We start from the raw sequence: 8,721 nt of genomic DNA on the forward strand, positions 1-8,721 counted from the left end.
TCTCGGAAAGTGTAATAGCTGATTGGATATTTTTGTCCTACACATCCCTAAAAATGCACAGGATATTCATGGTGAGTGTACTTTTGATTACAGGCCTGCAGAAACAGGATTGACTAGGATGATAAATAGCAACAATAACAACAACAAAAACAACAACCACAATCTCAAGTTTGTAATCACTCTTGTTCCTGCCACACCTTACTCTTATAACCCCACCTTACACTTAGAACCCACTGTTCAAACCATGACAAAATCAAAATCACAGCTACTTAGTGGCATTGGTCCTCCCACCTTAGCACTGAATAGGATGGTGTTACATGACAAACAATAAAAACAACTGTATTTGATGTCCAGGCATAAAACTAGTTACTTCCTCAATGCTTTATTCTCAAATTACATCCAACTTTAAACCTTAGCATTCAGATTACTCTGTCAAATGCAATGCTTATTTTATTCACAGAGTTTTGAATTACTTATACATTATCTTGTAGCTTTCAAATTTCAGTGCAGTGATTGTTTATTTTTAGAATGACATTGTAAAGTAGGTATGAGAGGCCTGATATGGCCATCTGAACATTAAGCAGGAAGAATATTTGAGCGGATATGGTTGGTTTAAATGCTAAAAGGTTAATATGTAACTGTATAAGTAAAATGAAGTCTATGTTTCTAATGGTTGTGGTCATTTGACTGTGGTCATTTGACTGTGGCCATGCTGGGGCACCACTTTGGTACTCATTATATTGGATTGTTATGGCCAATAGGAAGTTAGCTTCTCTATGGGAATTAATACAATAAGTTTCTTTTTACATACACACACTCAAACACATGCTGTTTCGGTTTATTGGATTTTTGAACTCCAGCTTCTCACAAATTTAAATATTTGTTACATTCACTACGGAGTATTCCATTTTCATTTGCAAAGTCTCTCATTCTCTATTTCAGTGTTTTCATTTCAAGTTTTAATTTGCTATTTGGAAAACCAACAGTTTATTCTATTAATGTATATGTAAATGTAAAAACATTATTTATTGAATGAAACTGTTTTAATATACCTGTATAATTTTTGTAAAAAAAATTTAGAAGTGATTTTGTTATTATGGCTGTTTAGAATGGCTGTTTCTTACAGAAAAGTATTTTCATTTACATAACTCATTTTTTAAATCACTGTGGATAAATGCCAGCAATGACCCTCTCAGGCTCTCCAATATTTTAGTTTCTAAACAGAAACTATTGGGGGCAGGGAGAGGGGTTGCAAAACATTCATAATTTCTCAAATTTTCTTTTTTGTAGCATAAAAATGTATTTATGGGGGGAAAGTATTGAAAAGCATCAATACGTGTGAGAGTGATAAAGAAATAAAGTGGGTTGTCTTTGGATATGCTAGAAACAACAGCCAAATCACCCTTAAATCATTCACATTTCCCTCTGAAAATATTAACATTTTAATTTTTTTACCGAAAATGCTCTTCCAATGGTTTTGAAGCCCAAGAAAAATTGGCCAAAATAGGTCTGGGGTGGGATGATGAGGGAGTGCGGTGTAAAAAAAAAGAGTTTTCAAAACTTTTTCATACAAAGATGCCCCCCCCCCACCACCACCATCACCATCATTTTCAGATTGTGGTTTTTAAAAAATGGTGAAAATCCCTGAAAAAAATTTTCCCCACATATTTCTTTATAATCGTAATCTATGCTGTTTGGAAGTGATCTGTATCAAATTTCATTAAAAGATACCCATTTTCCTGAAAGTTATGATGGAAAAAAGTCAGATCATATGAATTTTCTGAAACTCCTGTCTTTCCCATAGATCCCTGTATACACTGAAGCCACAAGATCTAAGCAGTATTTGTAGAAAATCTTGTTAAAAAGTATCCTTCTTTCTGGATGTTATGGGGCAACAAAGTCGGGGCATATACATCTGTAGTAATGCCCTTTTATTTATATGTTTTTTTTCATTTCATGTTTATTTCATTCATTGTTTGTAATGTTCTCTCTCCCCATCTCTTTCTCTCTCACACACACACATGCACATGCACACACACACACATGCACACGCACATGCACACACACATGCACACACACACACACACACACACACACACACACACACTGCAAGGCTTACAGATGGGCTGCTGAATTGAAATCTCTGTTGCTTTGAAAAGGTAAACTTGACAAACTGCTTCTCCCTCTGTTGTTGGACTACCATGATGTTTGTTTAAAAAGAGAGATTATGACTGTGATAAACTAATGAAAGCAATATTTACTAAGCAAGTGAGCACTATAATACAAAGAAATGATTAGATATAAAAATCAGTAAAATTATTAGAATTGGAAATCAAATGTAAAAATATCAAGTAACTAGCAGAAAACTGCTCAGAGGGCAGTCTTTCTGCTAGTCTAACTAATTCCAACATGAAAAATCTACATCAAGACGTTAATAATGATGATCTTGGTGGTAGGCTGATATCATTTATATGTTACAGTATACAAATTTTGTTATTGGAAAATACTGATTTACATAAGAGATAGTTTTGGCCATTATTTCTGTCTACTTTATTTATCAACTCTGGGAATATCCTAAAGATTTGGTTTCATGATTAGTCCATTTGGAATATAGATTAAATGAATTAGATAATTCTGCAGAAGTATTTGAACATTATCTAAGAATATAAAATTGGATCATTTTGAAACACAGTGAAGATGATATTTTAAAGGCATTATGCTGTTCGTGCAATAAACCATTGAAGATTTTATTTCCATGTACGTATTCTTAGGTAATTTAGCTTGGTACTGTCCTTCTTTCTTCAAGCCATACCCACAGAAGTAGAGTTCTATATTGCATGTGAAAGAAACATCTATCAAATATGTTGCTTTCAAAGGTGATTTATCCTAGCCCTATACCATATATTTATATGATGAACGGAAATAATTTAGAATTGTCATGACTTGGTTGTATGGTTAAAACATTTACTTGTTTACAAACATCACATAATGTCAAGACAAGGGTACACACGAACACACACACACATATTCATATCTACATACACATACTTATGTACACACACATATATGTGATGGGCTTCTTTCAGTTTCTATCTACCATTGGGCAACGAAATTCATCGATTTAAGAGATATGGCTGTTATTTCTAGCACATGCCAACACAACCCTCCTCGTTTGTTTATCAATATCGATAACGCAGCAAATGATTTCAGCTCAAAAGAGAGTATAGGATTGGTTAAAATTCGAAAAATTAAACTACGTTAAACAAACGAATTACAAATTTATCAAAAAAGCCAAGTGAAAATAATGTTTTCTTTTGACACATTCTACCAGTATACAAAGTTTCAAATTGTTTAGTTAACTAGAAATTGTGTTGAATTCTGGCTGCTATCAAAAGGAAAAGATCCCATAATTCTATTTGCTGTACATGCACCTTTGATGAGTTGTAGTGCACCTGAGCACTATACACAATAATTTAATTATTACTATAAAAGGACTCACAATACACTGGATTCACCAAACTCACACACACACACACACACACACACAAATACATACACACGCATACATAAATCCACACTAACCTGTCAGGAGCCTCTTTTAAAAAATGTACATGACTTATAAAATCTTACTTGAAATCTCACTATACAATAAATGAAATTATGAAATTTCAGTTAGCAGCATTAGAATAATACACTAGTATTATATAATAGACACAGGCATGACTGGGTGATAGGAAGCTTGCTTCCCAACCACATGGTTCTGGGTTTAGTCCCATTGTGTAGCACCTTAGGCAAATGTCTTCTACTATAGCCTCAGGCTGACCAAAGCCTTGTGAATGGATTTGGTGGACAGAAATTGAAAGAAACGTGTCGTAAATATTACCTCTGGATATCCTTGTTGCTTATTTTGATTATAATCACCTCATTTTGAATTATATGGATAATATCATACCAATTTCTGGTGCCTTTAACTTAAGTACCATATTCAACTGAATCTAAATTTTTACTAAACTTATATATATATATATATAATAGTGCACATTTAAACACAAGAGAAATTACCTTTAACAGGTAATTTTACATGCTAGGAGAAGCAGTCAAAACGACCAAACCCCCTTTAAGAATAATTTCAAAGGGAATGAAAAATAAAAACTTTTACCTTGTTATTTTTTTACGGTTATACCTAGGTTTTGAAGTTTTTAGTAAATAAAATAATTTGCTAGGCAAAATTCTCATCAGTAACCATGCAATAACATTAACATATGATTTAGAGACAAATAACATGTGTCTCATCATTATATGTTATAATTTTTCAAATTCACCACGCAAGTGCAGTTTCAGTCGGCAGTAAGTGAAAAATGTCAAACTGACCTTTGAAAATCTAAAATCATATACGTAAAATATATAGGGTAGTGAATATTTTTAGAAATTTCACTACTTTCAATTTGGCTGTTGCCAGTGACTGGCCCTCATGCAGGTGGCATGTAAAAGCACCCACTACATTCTCTGAGTGGTTGGCATTAGGTAGGGCATCCAGCTGTAGAAACTCTGCCAGATCAGATTGGAGCTTGGTGCAGCCATCTGGCTTGCCAGTCCTCACTCAAACCGTCCATCCCATGCCAGCATGGAAAGAGGACGTTAAATGATGATGATGATGATGATGATGATGATGATGATGATGATGATATATATATATATATATATATAAAATTAAATATAATATAATTTATTTATATCTATTTTTTTGTATTTCTTTTCATTTGAAATTTGTCTTTATTCTCAGGGCAAAGACAGTTGAAGTGATGGTGGAAGCCACTTCTATCTTCATGGTTCTGGCTGGCAGCAAATAGGTTTGGCAATTATCCACAGTAATTCTTTGTATATCAGTTTGCTGCTGGATAGGGAAAAAAAAATAATTAAAAAATAAAGATAAATTTCAAACTAAAACAGTAAAATAAACAAATAAAAATAAAAATGAAGAAAAATATAACTAACAATAACAATAACAGCAAGAACAACAATAACAACAACAGCAACAATAATAATGATCATAAACTCATAGTATGAGAGAGATGAAAGTTATTGATGGTATCTCTGAGTTATATATTATCTAAAACTGTGGATTTTGTGGTACTTTGGAATTAAATAGAAAAAAATTCTTGGCAGATTTCTCATGGAAAGTTGAACGAAAGTATGTTTTAAGGTTAAAAATTAGTAAAAAAAGACAATAATTAATAAAAAGAGGAAACTATTGCTTATCTTGTTTTATTAATCATGTAAATATGAATAATGTGTTTAATGTTATATTTAATTATATGAATTCCAGACGATGAATTATTAGTATGGATTTTCTGAAGACAGAAATTATGTTTGTTAATAATCCTCAGTGCAGAAGTGGCTATGTGGTAAGTAGCTTGCTTACCAACCACATGGATCCGGGTTCAATCCCACTGTGTGGCATCTTAGGCAAAGTGTCTTCTAGTATAGCCTTGGGCCGACCAAAGCCTTGTGAGTGGATTTGGTAGACAGAAACTGAAAGAAGCCCGTTGTATATATGTATGCGTGTGTGTGCATGTGTGTGTGTGTGTGTGCGTGTGTGTGTTTGTGTGTCTGTGTTTGTCCACCCAACATTGCTTGACAATCGATGCTGGTGTGTTTATGTCCCCGTAACTTAGCAGTTCAGCAAAAGTGACCGATATAATAAGTACTATTCTTACAAAGAATAAGTCCTGGGGTCGATTTGCTTGACCAAAAGGCGGTGCTCCAGCATGGCCGCAGTCAAAGAGTAAAAGAGCTCACCGGAGCACTGTAGTGCAACGCAGTGCTCTAGTGAGCCAAAGATTATTAATAATGATAAAATAATGGAAATATTAAATTTCTAAATATCTCAGAGAGATATAAGCAGTGGTCGTATGATAGAGTAGTTGTATACTGTCAACTTAACGTGACTGTCCCATAAAGGGAATCACACCACCGCTATTTAGCCCCAGGAAGCATCAATGCTTCCTGTCGGCCTTGACACATTTCCTGTGTCCTTATGTTTACAAGGGGGAGACAAGCACCTCCATCCAGCTAAGCCTGCACCCAGAGACATGTTTCTGAGTCTTGCTCATCATCAGTCTGGAGTAGCATGGCTTGCTAGCTGGCTGCTGATGCCTGTCTAGACCTCGTACTCAATTCTATTTTCCTACATTAATCAATGTACAATATTTTACATTTACTTAATGATTCCTTCATGTCTATTTTAGCAAATACTGTAAAAACTATATCATACTGATGAGGTCACAATACAGTTGAAACATGTCCAGTGTTGTCTATCATGCTTGTTAAAAACAAGTTAAAACTATATTAGTACTGACTATTTTTTTTTACTTAATACATAATTATTTCTCGTTACCTTTTTAATGCTACTTATGTAAGGTATTTCATCAGATTCTTTTATGACTTCATAGCTTTCAGGTTTAGCTTAAGGTATTTTCGCGCCCAACATCACAAAATGCGTCTGAATAAACATTGCCAGACAGCAAATAGAGACTCGAACATTGCTTAGAAAATAATTTTCATTTTTAACCTCGTATATAGTATGCACTAAGGATTTTGACCTTTAAATTTTGGGAAAAAAATGCGGATTATACTCGAAGATTTACGAGGATTACAAACAAAACATCATCATCATCATCATTCATTGTCTTCATAATCGTCATCATCATCATCATCATCATCTTCATCTTCATCTTCATGCTGGCATGGATTGTGTAGTTTGACAAATTACCAGCAAGCCAGAAGATTGTGCCAGGCTCTACTGTCTGCTTTGGCATGGTTTCTACAGCTGGATGCCCTTCCTAATGCCAACCACTTTACAGTGTGGACAGGGTGGGTTTTATGCGGCATCAGCAGCAGTGAGGTCATCAAATGGCTCACAAGACAAGACCCCACCCCTCAACAGATTGGTGGGAAGTAGTATAGAGGAAGGTGGCTTTGTGCCAGGTGATGAAAAGTTAGAGTATGGGTTGAAGGGCAACAAAAGTGATACATAGCTACATTAGTAAGAGAGAGATGGAGGAACAGAGAGCAAAGAGAGAGAGAGAGAGAGAAGAGAGAGGAGAGGGAAGATGATGAAGATGTGACAGGAGGGGATGGGTACATTCAAGTTACAAGAAGTATATAAATGAAGTGGGGCCAACGATTGGATAGGGTGAGAAAGTGAGTGACCCGTACTCTATGAGTGAAATTAAGTAAACAGAGACTGTGTTTAAAGCCTCTTGGTTAGGATCATCATCATCATCATCATCATCTAATGTCCATTTACCAAGCTGGCATGGGTTGGATGGCCTGACTGGAGCTGGTAAGCTAGAAAACTGTGCCCTCCTAGTCATAGTGTGTCATGCTGAGCTGTTTTCATATCAATTCAAGAGCAAGTTATTCAGTTTCTTGTACAACTGATTCTGCATTGCCAAATAATGGAAGTTCAGCAATGAAGTGTACTCACTAATCACATGTGAAGACAAAATCTGCTCTCAACTCCACCAATATATGGGAAACCATGAATAATACACTCCCTGATATTGCAAAAAGCCATCAGGCTTAATAAAAATTCCACGAATGCAATTGAAGCAGAATTAAATTAAAATAGCCATCTATGTATCATAATTAATGTAAACACACCATTGACAGGATATCATGTTGTGGGTTTTGTCTCAAAGAAAAATTTCTTCATAGACATGTTGTATTAAAAATACAGTATATATTGCAGTGAAATGAGATGAACACCATCAGAGTTTTGACCACAAGAGTAATATTTATCTTGCTCTGATATGTATTGTGTTTTTAATATAGCATCTTTTACCTTTTATCTATTACTTGTTTTAGTCATTAGACTGTGGCCATGCTGGGGCAGCACCTAGAAGAATTTTTGTTGAATAAATCAACTCCAGTATTTATTTATTTTCTTTATGCTTGGTACTAATTATATTCGTCTCTTTCATGAAATTGCTAAGATACAGGGGCGTAACCACACCAACACTAGTTGTCAAGCAATGATGAAGGACAAACAGATGCACAAAGACACACACACACATATATATATATATCAATAACAATAATAATATGACAACAAAAGAATAAATGAGACCTCGATATTATGTAAATAGAGGAATTTATCTATATATATATGATATAGGACAATCACTTACTGACTGTTTCATATTATACATACATAGACACACACACACACATATACATATACATTGGGCCTCACAGAGGCAATGACAGGAGACCAAGACCTTTGGAGATATGGTTTGATTGAGATGGCCTGTTGAGTCAAGTAAAACCAAAATTCTAGCTGTGGTCAGTGCCTCCTGACCGGCTCCCATTCCAGTGGCACAAAATGCATCATCCAAACATAGTTGATGCCAATACCCTCTGACTGGTTCCCATGCCAATACCCTCTGACTGGTTCCCATGGTGTGGTTGGTGTAGGAAGGGCATCCAGCTGTTGAAACCTTGTCAGATCAGATTGGAGTCTGGTGCAGCCACTGGCTCTCCAGATCTCAGTCAAACTCTCCTACCCATGCCAGCATGAAAACCGGATGTTAAACGATGATGATGATGACATGTATATATATATATATATATATGTATAAGGATGAAAAGGAACACACGAGTTGATATATATGAAAAAATAAGTCAAAATAGAAAATGCTAAAATAATTTTATAAAGAA

The 8,721-nt window shown here is 35.0% G+C and overlaps 1 long non-coding RNA gene across 1 annotated transcript in view; it reads right to left on the bottom strand.

The window, feature by feature from the left end:
* Positions 1-2,257: 2,257 nt before the first annotated feature.
* The window catches only part of LOC118764627, a 23,426-nt gene continuing 16,962 nt past the window's right edge, over positions 2,258-8,721 (bottom strand). Inside the window, exon 3 of the long non-coding RNA XR_005000443.1 lies at positions 2,258-2,394. This is a non-coding gene — a long non-coding RNA (uncharacterized LOC118764627). The remainder of the gene's footprint in view (positions 2,395-8,721) is intronic.

This window comes from Octopus sinensis, linkage group LG1 (assembly GCF_006345805.1).
Source record: "Octopus sinensis linkage group LG1, ASM634580v1, whole genome shotgun sequence".
NCBI classification, from domain to species: Eukaryota; Metazoa; Mollusca; class Cephalopoda; order Octopoda; family Octopodidae; genus Octopus; species Octopus sinensis.